This window comes from Poecilia reticulata, linkage group LG2 (assembly GCF_000633615.1).
Source record: "Poecilia reticulata strain Guanapo linkage group LG2, Guppy_female_1.0+MT, whole genome shotgun sequence".
Classification (NCBI taxonomy): Eukaryota; Metazoa; Chordata; class Actinopteri; order Cyprinodontiformes; family Poeciliidae; genus Poecilia; species Poecilia reticulata.
In genome coordinates, this window is record NC_024332.1 from 12,561,266 (window position 1) to 12,577,070 (window position 15,805).

General features: G+C 38.7%; 1 long non-coding RNA gene across 1 annotated transcript; it reads left to right on the plus strand.

Annotated features, from left to right (window-relative positions):
* The first annotated feature begins 12,233 nt into the window (after nucleotides 1–12,233).
* On the plus strand, nucleotides 12,234–15,414 carry LOC103477938 (uncharacterized). The gene is made up of 2 exons (XR_535721.2): nucleotides 12,234–15,045; nucleotides 15,200–15,414. It is a non-coding gene; the product is annotated as an uncharacterized LOC103477938 (long non-coding RNA).
* The last annotated feature ends 391 nt before the right edge of the window (nucleotides 15,415–15,805 follow it).

Genomic DNA, 15,805 nt, shown 5'->3' on the forward strand with positions numbered 1-15,805 from the left:
GACTCATAATCACCGATGTGATGTGTCTTCAAGAAATTTATTATGTACTTTGTGTTTGTTCTACACTGCCGGTGAAAGGTTTGTCTGAAATAAATTACTAAATTACTAAATTACTAAAAAGAACTCAGAAATTTTGAGATCAAGCTAAAAAAAATTTGCTTGAAAACAAAAGGAATTTTCAATTTTTGAAACTCACAAACCTTCACGTTTATTTTTATTTTATTTTTTATTTTTTTTTAGAAAATTTTTAGACTAATCTCAGAAATTTTCTTGGCGGTAATTTACTCGTATTTTTTATTTTTTTTATCTACGATAGCCCTAATGTGGATTTGTACTTTCAACATAGCCTAAAATAACGAACATTTTTCTGTATAATGAAGCAGATGCTGAACATTTTGTTACATGACAACAACTAACTCTTAACAAAGTCTGTTAAAAAGTCAAGCGAGAAGCTTTCAGTCCTCAGATTTTAGCTAACTAGCTAACTAGGCAGCTAACTAATAGCTAACAGTGGAGTATTGTTTTGAGCTAAATGACAGAATAGCTTAATAGTATTTTTTTAGTACAGAGAACAGCGAAGCAGTTGTTGATGTAACTTATGTTTGTATTCACTCCTGTTTCATCATGGTTCTTCTACATTATGTCTTATAGATTACTGCAAATAATCGGGGGCAAATAACTTTAAGAAAAAACAACAAAAACAACCTGTCTGTCACTCAATTTGTAGCCGAGAATAAGAAACAGAAACTCCGCAGTCTGATCTCCAGGGAGCGACCCGAGGCCGACCAGGTGATGAGTGAAGATTTCGTGCTTTCGTTACAAATCTTTTCCACTTTTCACCAATAAGGCGATTCAGTTTTCATGTTAATCCATGAAAATTGATTAACTTGAAACTTTAGATACCTAAAATTGGTATCTAAAGTTCTTTTGGGATCCTTTTCTGTTTTCCTTTATCTTATTTTGTGCTTTCTTTTTTTCCTTTTAGTTTTTTTTTCTGGAAAATCCTGCCCATTATATTATTTGACTTCCTTCATTCTCCATTAGAATATTGTGTCTAAGCGTTTTGTGCTACATTTACAGACTTGTAGAATGGACAAAAACAGTCTATGCATCCTGAGCAAAGGASAGATGTTGGTAGGAAAGTTCCTCTGGTGGTGACCGACAGTCCACCTGTCATAATACAGCAAAAAAAAAAAAGTCTGATGGAGGGGTGTGGGCTACTGCCTGATGATGAAAGATGGGCTGTCCCCTCTGACATTTCAGGCGTTCAGAGTCAACAGGACGACCACCACCCAGGTGGCTGAGTGGAGGGCCGGCCAAGCAGCGGACGGACAGACAGACACTGACCGAGCAGTATGATTCCAACAGCTGAAGAAGAGAGCAAACGTCCCGCCGGTGGGGGCAATCAATCACACCCCGAGCTAAAAACCACCAGAGAGTGGAATCCGGCTGAAGGGAATCGAAAATAACAAAAAAACAACAATAAAGCGCGATAACAAGAAATGCAGATATATATAACTTGTCGGGAGACCTCACGCACACTGCTCTCTGACAGGATGAGCCTCAGCAAGCATAATAAACATCCAGGACAAAGTATTTTGTGCAAAGCAACGTTTGGCTCCCAGGGGAGGATCTGGGTCTCATTACGGATACGTGTGACGGTGCATGTGTGAAATGGGGAGTTGGACTCGTGCCTCTTTTTCGCTACAACAACAGCGAAGTGGATCTGGATGCTCAGGCTATCGGTGAGCTTCGCTGATGTTCACATGGTTAGTAAACGAGCGGTGAGGGAATCGGGTGTCAACATAAACCTCTCGGGGGAACAGCAGCGAAGGTCCAGGACGTCTTTGGGTTCTAAAGCTGGAGAACCACTGGCTCCGATGAGGCAGCTCTTAAAGGGGCAGTGATATGTCAAATTTACTTTTTAGAACATGTTATAGTTATTCCCTCATCAAAAACACACCTGGAGTGTTGCCTTGATTCTTTCATGCATGTTTGAGAAGTCCTTTAATCTCCCACGGCATCCATTCAGCTTTTCAAAACACCTGGGTGGACTTAGCTCCGCCTTCTCAGACAAAGCTCCTCCTTTCCAGTCTTCCAAGCTTCCAACTCACAGACCAGTCCCCTCCCTTCCCTCTCTTTTTCCCCCCACTCAACTCCTTCAGACTAGCCAGCAGCATTTAGCAAATGTGTCAGTGAAATGCTGGTAAAAATGTTGTTAAGGGGTTAACCCTTTAATTACAGCTTTCTAATTATTTATTAGAAACTGTAACTTTCACATGAACTTTATTCAAACTTTTCTGAAGTCCCAAGAAAACAGTTTTCATTTGCATATTAACAGTTAAACCAAAATTATTCATACCCCTGTTAGATTTAGATGTAGAATGATTTTCATTTAACCAATATTTTTTTCATCTTATAGGAAAATATTTTTCTCAACACATAATACAACATTCTAAAGAAAGTAACTATTTTGAAAAATAAAATAAAATACATTTTGACAAAAACTGCATTAAAAAAAAGCTTTTTGCATCCAGTATTTTAATCTTTTATCAATACTGATGAGGTCCAAGACTTTGTGACTGGAAGGCCTCCTTAAAATAATATTTAGAAGTGAAAGATCAGAGAATATAAAAAAAATTCACAGAAATTTGGATATTTCAAAACAACTCTGCATGAATTTATCAAACAAAATTACAATATATGTTTTAGATACTTAAAATACTGGCCATTAATGGACATCAATATATCTACTTAGCCCAGAAAGCATAAAAATTAAACATTTTATTTAGCACAGTCCAAATTGGACAGAAACAAAAATATTTTTTTTAAATTTCCCACAAGAGCCACGATCATTATTCTCCTTCTTTTCTGGCTCCTTTTCTGTGTCAGCCAGTTCTACCTGTGCATGCAAACTTTACTTGTATATCATCGTACACACGCTTGTGTGTGTGTGTGTGCGGGTGCATGACTGTGTGTGTGTGTGTGTGTGTGTGCGCGCGCGTGCGTGCATGTGTGTGTGTGTGTGTGTAAGCAGTGGGCGTTTGGGGGTCCCACGGGGAGCTGTACGGTTTCAGCACCTTGTCTCCTCTCCTGTTGTAGCGTTGACAGGACGGCGGTGAAGGGGCAGATGGGGTGAAGCGCAGAATTACAGCCAATCAGACGGTTGCCTCGTCAACCTCGCAGCGCTATTTTTAATAACCCCACTGTTTTCTTATTTAACATACTTTTTCAATAATGCAATGGTTTTTTACTTTTACATTTTCCAGTTTGCTTCAAAGATGTAAGGCTATAATTGGGAACAAATTATGCAAACAACAAGGTCTAATTATTAATTCTTGGCTCTGGTGAGTTTCTACCTAAAGGCAATAAGCTCAGATATCTGTAAGTTATCTTCTGTAAGTTATTTTCTCTGCTGCTCACTGTCTGGTTTTCATTTGGATTAACTTCCTTTGCTATCTGCTATTTGTTTGTGCGTCGTTCCACTTCAGTCCAGTTGTTGGATTTGGGTTTGTGGCCAATTTAAAGGCAGAATGAGGGGGCCAGCCCAGGGCACCATTCATGCTAGAATCACCCCTGGCAGTGACCTTAGACACCCAGACAGAAATAATGCACCTATACTTAGTCATCTGTTAACATGAAGAAATTTTATTCTTGAAAAGCTCTATCTAGTAAATGTGCGCGATACGGCATATTTTGATATCGATACGATACTGAGTAAAAACAGGGCTGGTATCACCGATTCCGATACTGATACTGATACTGTTACCAATACCGATACCGATACTTTTTTATTATTTAAGTTTGACAAACGTTTTACATTCAGTCTTTTTATTTGTGGAACTGAACCAAAAGTATCGATCTTGTCGTTCTAGCATCGATCCAATACCGGCTTGATATCAATATTATCGATGAATCGATTCGCATACACTTGTTAAAACTGGGCTGAGCCATATCATTTAGTAGAGATTATTGAGATTTGTGAAACTTTTACTGTATATTCTACAACAAAACCTTTAGGTTTCCTATTTTAAGTTCGCCAAGATCATCTTTTCTGTATGGTTCTCATGAAAAACAGGAGCGCTTGCAGCCGAATCAGTGTGAAGCGGCAAGCGTATTACATGTGCTTATCGTCTGTTTAATGTCTGTTTCCAAAGTAGAGAGGGAACGGAGGGATGAGCGAATGCCAGGGTAGGACGTAACCAGAGCCAGATTCTACAATCCATCAGGGCCCGGTCGATCGGCGAATATCTGACATTAGACCGAAACTCTCTGCCGATTCCACCGCAGCAGAGACCCGCTCATTAGTCAGCCTGACAGCGTTCGTTTCTTCCCTGTGAAGTGGAAGACAAAAGCGGTTTCTTTGGATTCAAACCCAGCTCTCTTCCTCCCTCTCCCAATCTGCCTACTGAAGAAATTAGAAGGCGAACACACAAACTCCGTTTAGATGACGGGTTTTAACTCGTTCTAACTTCTTGAGACGACCTCAATCCCACAGCCAAATGCAGTTTCGGTCTTCTTTTCCGTCATTTAATCATAATAAGTAATACGTGTCGTTTTTTTACATTGTTTTTTTTACATGGGACAGCCATTTTCATGCTTCACGCAAAGAAGAAGAAGAAAAATTACCCAGAGATATGAGGCTGTGCTCTCCTGGCATCGATTAACGGCGAAATATCGTCATATTTGTTTCCTGTATTCTCTAGAATGATCTTCCTCGCTCAGTAAAAATACTCTGTATCTCTGCTGGAGACCCGTTCAACCCAGCGTTGTGAAACAGTCGACATCTTGGATTAAAAAGGGAAGTAACGAGCCAAAGCTGTGGTGGATAAACTTCTAGCTAATGGCCAACAGAGATGTCATGAAGCTTATGAAACTGCTTTCTTTTACAGTTATTTTTACTCTTTACAAAATGTCTGATCGGGTTTCTTAACAATGGCTTTCCTGGAACGCTCTACATATATGTTTTTCCACAATAATTACTGATACTCTTTAAAAAAAAAATTCTTTATCTGTGTCCAAACCAAATGAAGGAAGGAATTTCATTTAATTTATTGATTCATCTAATTTATTTGATTAGGAGAGTGCACATTAATAAACACAACCAAATGGCTAAATGTCATCCTTTACCTAAGACAAGTAAGCAGAAGAACCAAAACACCTCACTACGCAGGACAGACGGATCAATATCGGCAAAACCTCAGATATTGTTATCAGTATCGGCATCGGTATCGGAAGTGAAAAAAGTGGGCCAGTGTGCAGGGAAACCAGCATGAAAGGTGCTGCACATGCAGATCCTTACCCTGCAGCAAAACCAGAGAAGAAAAATCTATAATTTTCATGATTAACGGCCAGAAAGGAACTCCAGATCTACTGAGTTAACCTTTTTACGTTTCCTGTGTGCGTTTCCAAAAGCGACCTGCGTCCACTTGAACGCGATGACTGATTGAGAGTTAGCGCACTAAATAAACTGTGTCCCAACACGCTCAGATATTAAGTTATCCAACATGTGCGCGTAAATACGTGTGAACTGGTCGCCGCTCAAGTGTGTATGTGTTCCCAGCTGGCACCAAGACAAGCTGCGACGTTATAACACCTAATTTACTCTCATTTAAATGCTGCAAGGTGTGAAACTGAGGTCAGTGGTATTTCCTTCACACACCTGAAACTGAAACTCGCTGTGTGCAGTTTTAGTCATTTACTCACACAAACTGACAGACAAAAAGTCCAGTTTGTTAACATTACTCCTATGAATATGTTTATGGGATTTTAAATTGCCTGTTTAAGATATACTGTTATTAAATTAAACAAAAAAATATATAAAGATTTTTACCATTTCCATCACATTCAACACCACTCAGGTTTACACACAGACCTTTTTTTTTATTTTTTATTCTACTGTGGCATTTTTTGTTGTTGTATGAATTCATTATACTTCCTAAATTTGACCGATCCATCCCCCAAACATTAGGAACCTTGTATTATTTTTCTATTAATAAGGCACATGTGCAAAGTTCTTTATTTGTGTTGGTTCTACATTGATTTACAGATATAATTAAACAAAAATGTTTTGTGGAATTCATTCAAATGTTTCCAATTTAGCTTTTCCCCTTTATGTCTTATACTGTTTTAAAAAATACTCATAAGGTGAAAAAATATGGTCTCGTGAAGCTTATGATGGGAGAAACTGCTTTCTGCTGTCTGTTTTAAACAAACAGATCTCACCCACAAAACAAAAGGTTTACTTTATTTAAGAAAGCAAACTTTCAAAATCTCATCTTGTCCTGTAAGCTAAATGTTCTGTGACACCTTTGATGGGGAAAAAAAAAGTATCTTTATTGCAGTTCTGGGAAATAAACCAATTTTGATATGGACAAAAAAAAAAGAAAACAGCTCGTCTTCATCGAAACACGAGGGTTTTTATTAAGAACATGTTTGTCAAATTGAAATGCAACTACTGCCATTCTCATCTCTAGTAAATAGTAAGTACATAATTTTTCACTATGTCATATTTGTGGAAATTTTCAGTTTCAATTGTTGTTTGGCGTAATGTTTTACAAACTGTTGGAATAGGTGATATTTATGGACAGTTCTTGCACAAACACCACCCTGGGCGTTCAACCTTTAAATTAAAAACTGCCAATTGCTGTAACTAGCAGACATTATGCTAGAAAATACGTAAACGAATAAGTTTACTGAAGCATATCCTGCTTTGGACACGTCCTGCTGAAACAGCAGCGTTTGCGCTTTTACAGCGACCAATTTAAATAAAAAAGAATAAAAACAGATATATATCTGCATGGTGCCACGTTAGTAAATGTTACAGTGAATTTACTCCAAGTGATGCACGGAAATTACCCCCACTGATTGGCGGGTATAAATTCAACGTTTTCCTAACCAGATTTTTTTTTAAAACGCAAGCCGTGCGCAATTTTTTTTTTCTGTCTTAATGCATATGTATGGGTGTGTTCACATGTGTAATAGATGTGTAATATCTGTTACCAGGCCTCATCACTGCTGTCAGCACGTCGGACCTCAAGCGCGTGTGATGGATTGTTTTACATGCAGCTGGAGCCTCCTGCTGTCTCCCCCCGGCCGAACCGCTCGCTGGCAAACAGGAACGCTGCCGAGATTCAGGAGGAATTATGAGTCATGATGGATCTGTCAGTCTGCTGGAGTGTGTGTGTGTGTGTGTGTGTGTGTGTGTGTGTGTGTGTGTGTGTGTGTGTGTGTGTGTGTGTGTGTGTGTGTGTGTGTGTGTGTGTGTTCTATCTTATCCCATGCTTCTATTACGTTGTCTTTATGGAAGGTGAGGCGTTTTGGTGAGCAGACTTCACAAACAAAGCGATCAAATTTCAGAGGTTTAAGCCAGCGAAGTAAGTAAAGGGCATAAAATACACGTTGATTACATGAATAAACCGCATTATGTACATTTCATTTGTCAGTGACAATTGTACAGAAAGCTGCGATATATAACTTACATTTAAAAAATGTTTCTTGCTTATTAGTTAAAACTGTCACCTTATCGTGACGTTATTATGAGGCAGATAATCTGTGAAAAGATCGATCTCCTCCACCTCCTCTCTGTGCTGTTAGTGGTGTCTGAGCAAAAGCACCAAAAACAACCAATCAGAGCCAGGAAATGTCCCAAAAACAACCAATCAGAGTCAGGAGGCGGGTCAGTGTACTTACCTCTAAATGTGCTAATGTATTCATGTCTATGGTGCTAATAATGGAGAACTGACTTAAAGTTTCAAGAAATCCAACTTATCAGCCATGCTAACTATGTTCTAAGACCCGCCTCCTCCTGGCTCTGATTGGTTGTTTCTAGTTAACACTGGGCAGAGGAACTCGATTTTTTTTTTCACAGATTTTTTTGTGTGATATCACATCGTGACAGTTCCAACATATATGTAAAAAAAAAAAAAGTCTCATAAAAGTCATGTAGTGCAGCTTCAAATTACGGCATTCAGCTACATGAACTTCACATTAAAGCTCCTTTTTAATCTGAAAACTTCGAATTAAGCTGCCAAAAACAAATATTTTACTAAAAGATCTGTTGCTAGGCTAAAAAAAAAACAAACAAAAAACTTATGGGGGGCATATTTTTACCTTCAGATGTTTTTCAGCTGCAATTTAAAATTTATTCCTACAGCCGATTCTGTCATTTGTCACTTTTCAACTACAAACCCTAACTCAGAGCTGACTTCATGCTAATACTTTCTCTCCGAGTTTAGTGCCAAATATTCTTACCCTATACTTAAAGTAATGATAGTGAAGCTTCCGACTCAAGTTTGAGTTGAAAAAGTGAAGATTTATTTACGGCGGTTTATACAGCGAGGATGAGGAAGTGCAGAGTCTTCTTGTCTGAATGCATTTGGAGGTCTAACAAACCCGCACTCACTGGAAAGCTTTAAAAGCTCCTGCATGTGTGATTCACCACACTGGCAAATCATTTATTGCTATGAATGCAAATATTCTGCCAGCATTCGGGTTGTAATTTCTGGCCCAGTCCTGCAGCTGATCACCACATATGATAGTATTTACTTCTTTTTTTTTTTTTTCAACAGAACTTACCACAATATTTGAATTCCTGGAGTCAAACGGTGTAAGCCTCACTTTTCTCCACATAATCAGTCTGCATTACAGTTGTGAGTGTAAAACTTCACTACGTCATCTGTCAAAACATTACAGATATCACTCAAATGGACGTCTTTAATTTATGAGAGAAGGATTTCTGTGGCTATCATAAAGAGAAATACCTTTTTACTCTTTTTAAGCATTGAATGAGCCACATCAGTCTTTAATGTCATTCTCATTTTGTTGAGTGGGACAGTACAGGAATGGAGACTCATTTATAACGATGCAGTTAATGTGTTTTCTTTTAAACTTCATTTAGGGGCAGCATTATGTAAAATCCACTTTTTAGCGCTTTACATCATGTTGTAATGTTATTCGCTCATCAAAAACATACGTATGTTTGAGAAATCCTTCAATCTCCATGGAAACCATTTAGCTGTGCAAAACGCCTGGGTGGACCTACAGCCCCGCCCTCTGGACGAGCCATGTTGTGACTTTCTGAAGGCGGAGTTTCAAAGAGCAGCAGGTTCTTAAAGAGACAGACGTCCAATTTCAAGGCGTTAAAATTACAAAGTAAAATTTTTTTAAGTTTAATTTATATTTGATATATTCTTATAACAAGTGAAGGTAACATAGTTACTTGATTTTGCTATAAAATGACATTACGTGCCTGCTAAACACATAATTAGAAAAAAAACAACAGTTTGCATATTTTAATTTAAGAAACCTTTAAGACTCAGTCTCGTTTGAACGTAAGCTTCCTTTAATTCAGCCAGCATTTTCAGCCACTTTCACAGTAAGAACCCAGCATCAAACATGTCCGCAGGGATGCATGAAAACGGTCAGATGTGAAATGTAAATTACAGTAAATGAAGCATTAAAAGCAGAAGTGATGATCCCGAATGTAAACAGCGGGCCTGCGTCCTGCTAACGCGTTCTTCTTCCGCTGCCTGTCTCCGGCCGCAGCGTTCTCCGTCTTGAGTTTATTCAGCTGCCTCCAGCGTTGAGGGATTCACACCCGCAGCTATCCGGGGGCAGACTGACAAGCCTCTGCTTATTGTCTGAAATGGCAGCTCTCCCACCCACTCACATAAATCAGAAGTGTGTTTCCAGATCTAACACACACACACACACACACACACACACACACACACACACACACACACACACACACACACACATCCCACTAAAACATTTCACAGTCACATCATCTATTTTCCTAAATCATACCACTGAGCTGTCATGAAAAGCAATGATTAATTCTTTCCAAGGAGTCGCAGTATTAGTTATATGCGGTAAGTGCTCAAAATTTCTTTTTAATTAAAAGAGGAGAGCGGGGGAAAAAATGCAATCACTTGTCTGTAATATTTACATTTTTTTGTACTTTTTTTTTGCAAGGCCCTGTTGCCTTGGATGACAAGAAGATGAGGAGTGAAAGACATATCGCAGTAAAATGCAAACGCATGCACAGTCGGGAGTATAATTTACTTTTGCGTTTTTCCAAGCCGAAAGCTGGAGAGGAAGAAACACGAGTTTGTCAGGTTCTGGGCCAGGAAGTTTAAACATCAGCCTGATTCTGGGTCGGCCACTTCACCTGAGATGAACGTTTCCTCCTCGGCTGAGATGTCAGCTGCCGTACTGCGAGTTCATTTATCGGAAAACGACAAACACACGTTCCTCTGTGAACCTGTTAACAGAAAACACAGAAGGACGGCTCAGAGATTAGAAAAAGTTTATTATTATTGTTACTGTTAGCACGGCCAGAAGCCAAATCATCCTCAGATTTTATTTTCATTTCTATTCAGGGATCACTAATGAAAACCTGAAAGTGTCTAGTAATAAAAACTTTTAAGAATATACAAATAAAACCGTTACAATAAAATTATCTTGTAAGTTGTGAACGATCACATCGACTTTCTGCACTGTTTTAGCATTGTATTTCAGCTAGCTAGCTAACTAGCTAGCTAGTTTTAGCAATGGCAGCGGACAAAGTGAACGAAGACGTTCAGTCTGTGTTGGTCACACGTATAAACATCAAATTAACATTGGCTAACGTTAACAGCCATCTTGTTCTGCTCAGCACTTCACAATGGAGGACGGTTGTTTGCAGCGCAGGCAATTTCAGGTAAACTGGTGCATTACATACGTCATGTCCAAACGTTGGCGATTGGGTCAAATTTAAAACCTCAACACGCCTCCACGACCCGTTGCTTAGGGTCTAGACTTTCTGGACGAAGTGAAGCGTACAACAAAGGGCTGGTTTTTACCAGGCTAGTGCAGCAGGCAGCTAACTGCTAGGTTACAACCATGCGTTTTGGGGTCAAAGCCAAAGCTTGAGGAAGTGGAAATACAAATAAATATTGGCAGAAATGTAGGTTTAGTTATCTGAAGCCGACTGTGGCATCTATAATATTACTACAGCTTCATACCAGAGTTATTTCTAATAAACAAGCAGGAGATGCGTCTAGATGTGCTCTGCTTCTCATGACATCTTACCAATCTGTTTATGTCTTTAGATTATTGCCTATCAGTTTTCCACTGCAGGTCAGGTAGAGTGTTTTTGATCTTTGTTACAAATGGCACCGGAGAGAAAAGATAGGGTGGGACGTTTCAAACATTTCCATCCATCTTTTAGTAGAAAAGCAAGCTAGCAACAAAACAATCAAGGGGTCAGGAACGAGGCAAGCCGTCTGTAACCGCATGAAGCGAACTGCGGGGGTAATAGCTTCCAAAAGATCCCACGGGTGAATGAAAGGGAAAGAGCTGGGCTAATGAAAACGATGCCCCCGTGATCACCATCTCGGCTCCAGGGTTGTATATCATACGGGAAACCCAGATGAGGATGAGCGGACGTGGGAGGTTGGCCGTCTCCAGTGAGCGTGTTGGAGCGACGCCACATCTGGTCAACAGTAGCGTTCGCTTCCTCCACAGAAAAAGAAAAATCACACAAAGCAGAGAGATCCCGCGCTAAACGAGGCCCACAAACACCACAAAGATGGTGGATTCGGGTGACTGAATCAGATTTTTATTTTTCATTGGAGTCGCCATAGAAAAGTGAACACGGCCCATGTGGAGAACATTGGGTCAAAATGTGCCTTTTCGTTTTTCTAATTCACATCGGTAACCAGGTGAATTTCTGTTTATTTTCTCACCTTACGGTGAGATCAACACAATGTTTGCAACTTTCACAGATATTAAAAAGGACTTTAAGTTCAAACTAACGGACTGGTTCCTGCAGATTTTTGATTGGCAATCGCACACACAACTTCACTTTCTGATTACAGGACGCACTGCAAAAACAGAATGGAGCTTCAACTTAAAATTTTTTTAGCTAATTTGTAACATGTAATCAAATTAAATTTGGATAACTTAATTTATGACAACTTAATAAACTTTATATAGTTATTTATATGAACTTAATTTGATTACTTGTAACAAATGAGATCTTTTTATTCGCCAGATRAACCGTTTTCTTTTTTCAGTGTACATCAAGCAGTGAAAATGAACTGAATGTGTGAAACTCTAACAGACCACTAGGTGGTGCTAATAGCAGATGTTCAGGCCGATTACATTTATTCTTTTACTTTCTTTTATTGTAAAATATAACAATGCATAAAAAAATGATCAATAAACAGTTCATGATTACTAAGGCTTTCATGTTAGACATAAAGTCAGCTTTAGGAACAAAGTCAAATTATTTATCACTACTTGAAATTCCCCCAAAACTTTTTAAGCTGCACTTAAAACAACTGAATTACTGCTTTGAGAATTTATTTCCGAGTTTAATTCATTGATAGAAATGATTGACCACATTTTCAGATTTTTACAAATTTTAAGTCAAGTTTAGTTGTACAGCACATTTCAGCAACGAACCAGTTCGAAGTGTTTTACATCAGAAAAACGTCAGAAAAACATGTGCCAGTTATCAAACCAGCAACAACTATTACATTTAGTCAAATTTTATTTAATAGACATTTATTACGTCCCTTTACTTTGTGTTGATGTGTTACTCAGAATCCCAGTAAAACACGTTAAAGTTTATGCCTATAATGGGATGATTGTGGAAAAGGTTTAAAGGGTGAGTATGTTTCCAAGGCATTTTGTATAATAGTAGTAAATCAGTTCATCAGTCAATATTGTTCTTTAGATATCACTTCCTGAATATAAAAGATGATCTACTAACCATTATATAGTGATTATTAACTTAATCTTACAAAAATAATCTCAACCAAAAAAGAAAAAGATAGTACTTAAATCTCAAATCTAGAATCTTTTCAGTGGTTTGTCAAATTAGTACCAGCTTTTCTATCCGAAGACTTTAAAATTTTATTTTATTTTTTATGAAAGCCATCAATTATTTAATGTATAGCTGCAACTTTATGCTTCCCTTTTTCTGTCATACAAGAATGCAGTATCCAACTCTTATCTGCTGTGTGTGGAGAATCATCCACACGTCACATGAAAGCAAAAGTCTGTCTTTGCTTTTCATTATTCAACCTCGAGGAAAACAGATAGGAAGGAAAGATAAGGAGATGAAAGAAAGGTTAAAAAAAAAAGTCTTTCATTTTCTTTCCTAATTGGTCTCCTGCTGCCGGGCCGAGAGGAAGTGGAGCTTCCACACCTCCACCCACAGAGGACGCCTGGAGTCTGGCCCCATCCCCGGAGCTTTGGAGGAGTGTGAAGTGCCAGCTTCAATCCCAGTAATCTCAATCCCGCGCTCCACGGTCGTTTCTCCTCCGCGGCGGCGTGAATGAGCCGGGGATGACCTCCCTCCTGGTTCGCATTATCTGCCCACCTGTTAATATGAGACCTTTGACCTGACGGAGAGGAGATGCGGTCAGAGGACAGCGAGTCTGTCCTAATGAGTCTACGTCCAGTCGATGTGTCATTTGGTTTCATTCACAAGACGAACAGCAGCTTGAACAAACCAGCATGCATGTGCTAATAAATTACTTTTTTTGTATTTTCATAAACAGAATGAAATTGTTTTTTAGCTCAGCCCTGCGATCTCTGGTTTATTCTCACAAAATGTGTTTTAATACCTTTATTCCTCACAATAAATCGCTTCAATTCAAATTCAAATGTACCTTATTGATCCCAGAGGAAAATGAAATGTTATTGTAACTCATATTAATTCAAATTCTTCAGATTCCTTGGACAAAGTGACAGCTGTTGGCAGGAATGATCTCCTGTAGCGGCCTGCGCTACAGTGAATTTGAAGAAGCCTCTGACTTAAGACACTGTTTTTCAAACACATCTAACTTGTCTCATCTCAGTGCCATTCAAAGTAAAAATATCACGGTTGATGTTATTTTATTTTTAACAAAATAAATGTCTTCACAAGATTATGCAAAATTGTATTACTTATTGTTTGTAAAGTCCAATAAATCTTTTTCTCCCTGTAATTTATTTTTTCTGCAAAAGAAAAGATATATCACATGGGTTCTAAGTAAGAGTACGGAAAGAGAAATGTACGTTTTTGTGGGGTTTTTTTTTAAAGAACTTCAGAAAACGGACGTAGTGCTGATTATGTTTTCATCTGACACAGTTTGTAGCTAGCTTAGGCTAATGCTAACATGTTGATTCTGTTCTTCAAACGCATTTAATCATGATTTAGGCCCGATTTCAAATTGAAACTTTATGAGACCAAAGCACCCTAAAGTAACTCAATTGATTGATTGATTTTAAATGTTTCACATCACTTAGCTATCGTCGTTTCCTCCTGCTCTGTTTCTCCCTCCCCCGCCAGCACAGAGCAAACTTTCATGCCCACACATATATCCTCATATCAACCCGATACATCCCTGACACATGCGGAGCAGACTTCTAAAGCAAATTGATTATTTGCATGTAGCCTAGCGCTCTCCCTCTGTGGTCTGCTGCACAGATGTATGGATGGATGCGTTACTTCCATAGAGAGAGAGAGAGAAACAAAGAGCTGCAGCAGCAGGAGCCATCTTTCAGAATGACAGAGAAGTCAAAAGCCGGGATTTTACTTTAACCCTGTCGAAGCAGCCGACACTTTGTGAGGTTTTGCCGCAAAAAGTGAGATAAAAAAAGGAATATTTTCTTAGTTCCTACCCAGTTCCAAGTGCGTTACTTTGTGAATATTTTAAAACTAATTTCTAATCGCTGCATGGGAATTTGTTAAACTTCAAAACAGAACATTCTGTGACATCATCTGTGTTGCTCTGTTGTTTCATTTTGAAAGCCATAAAAGTAATGAATTGGCCCCTGATCATCCAATACATGACTACTCCTCTCCCAGCCTTGTTAATCAATGTAATGGTCATAAGGACAGATCAGCTTCCAAACAGGACAGCGGCTCTCAGATGATGTCTTGTTCCTGGTTGCTAGGAGACAGGCTCGTTTGCTACAACTTGAACGGTCGAGATTAAAAAGAAACATGTAGAGTTAAAGCTGTAAGGACTTAACACCTGATGCCCAATGATTATCATAACTAAGGTAAGGTAAGCTAAGCTTAGGTAGGCTAATCTAAGGCAATGTAAGATAAGGTAAACTAAATTAAGCTAAGACTTTCAATTCAATTAAAAAAATACTTTATTACAAAAGAAAATTTTCTGCTGTTTTAACTCACATTATTTAAATTTTCCATCAGTAGTCGGTGCTGATGGCTGTGGACATGAAGGATCACCTGTAGCAATCTCTGTTACAGAGGTTTTGAAGAAGCATCCGACTGAAGACCCTCCGTTCTTGTATGACAGTCTCATGAAGAAGATGCTCAGTGTTGACCATAATGTTACTGATTTTATGGCAAATCCTTCTTTGCACAACAGTCTCCAGAGGAATACAAAGAAGTCTAAGAGACAAGTTGCTGAAAAGTTTCTTTCCAAGTTATTTCAAGTATATTGAGGTATTTGCTCTAGAAACTATGCTGGAATGACTTGGTGAGATTTTGTGTTTCTGCAGCGTTGGTCTGTCACACATATATCATAAAACGCTGTGAAGTTAGTTCTGCAAAGTGGGAAAAAAATTTGAAAAAGTTCACAGGGTGTCAATGCATCTGTAAAAGCGCCGTAAGTGTCAGAAAAGCAATAAGATTTCTTGGCGAAATACTTTCAGGAATGCCAGCTGACAACGAGATTCGCTTTGAACGAATATCGGCTTTCCACTCCTTGGATGTCTGATGACGGGATCGGGCCTTGGATGACCTGTAAAGACTTTTATAAATGAGTTCAATGGGATTTTTGTGGCTCTTGACAGT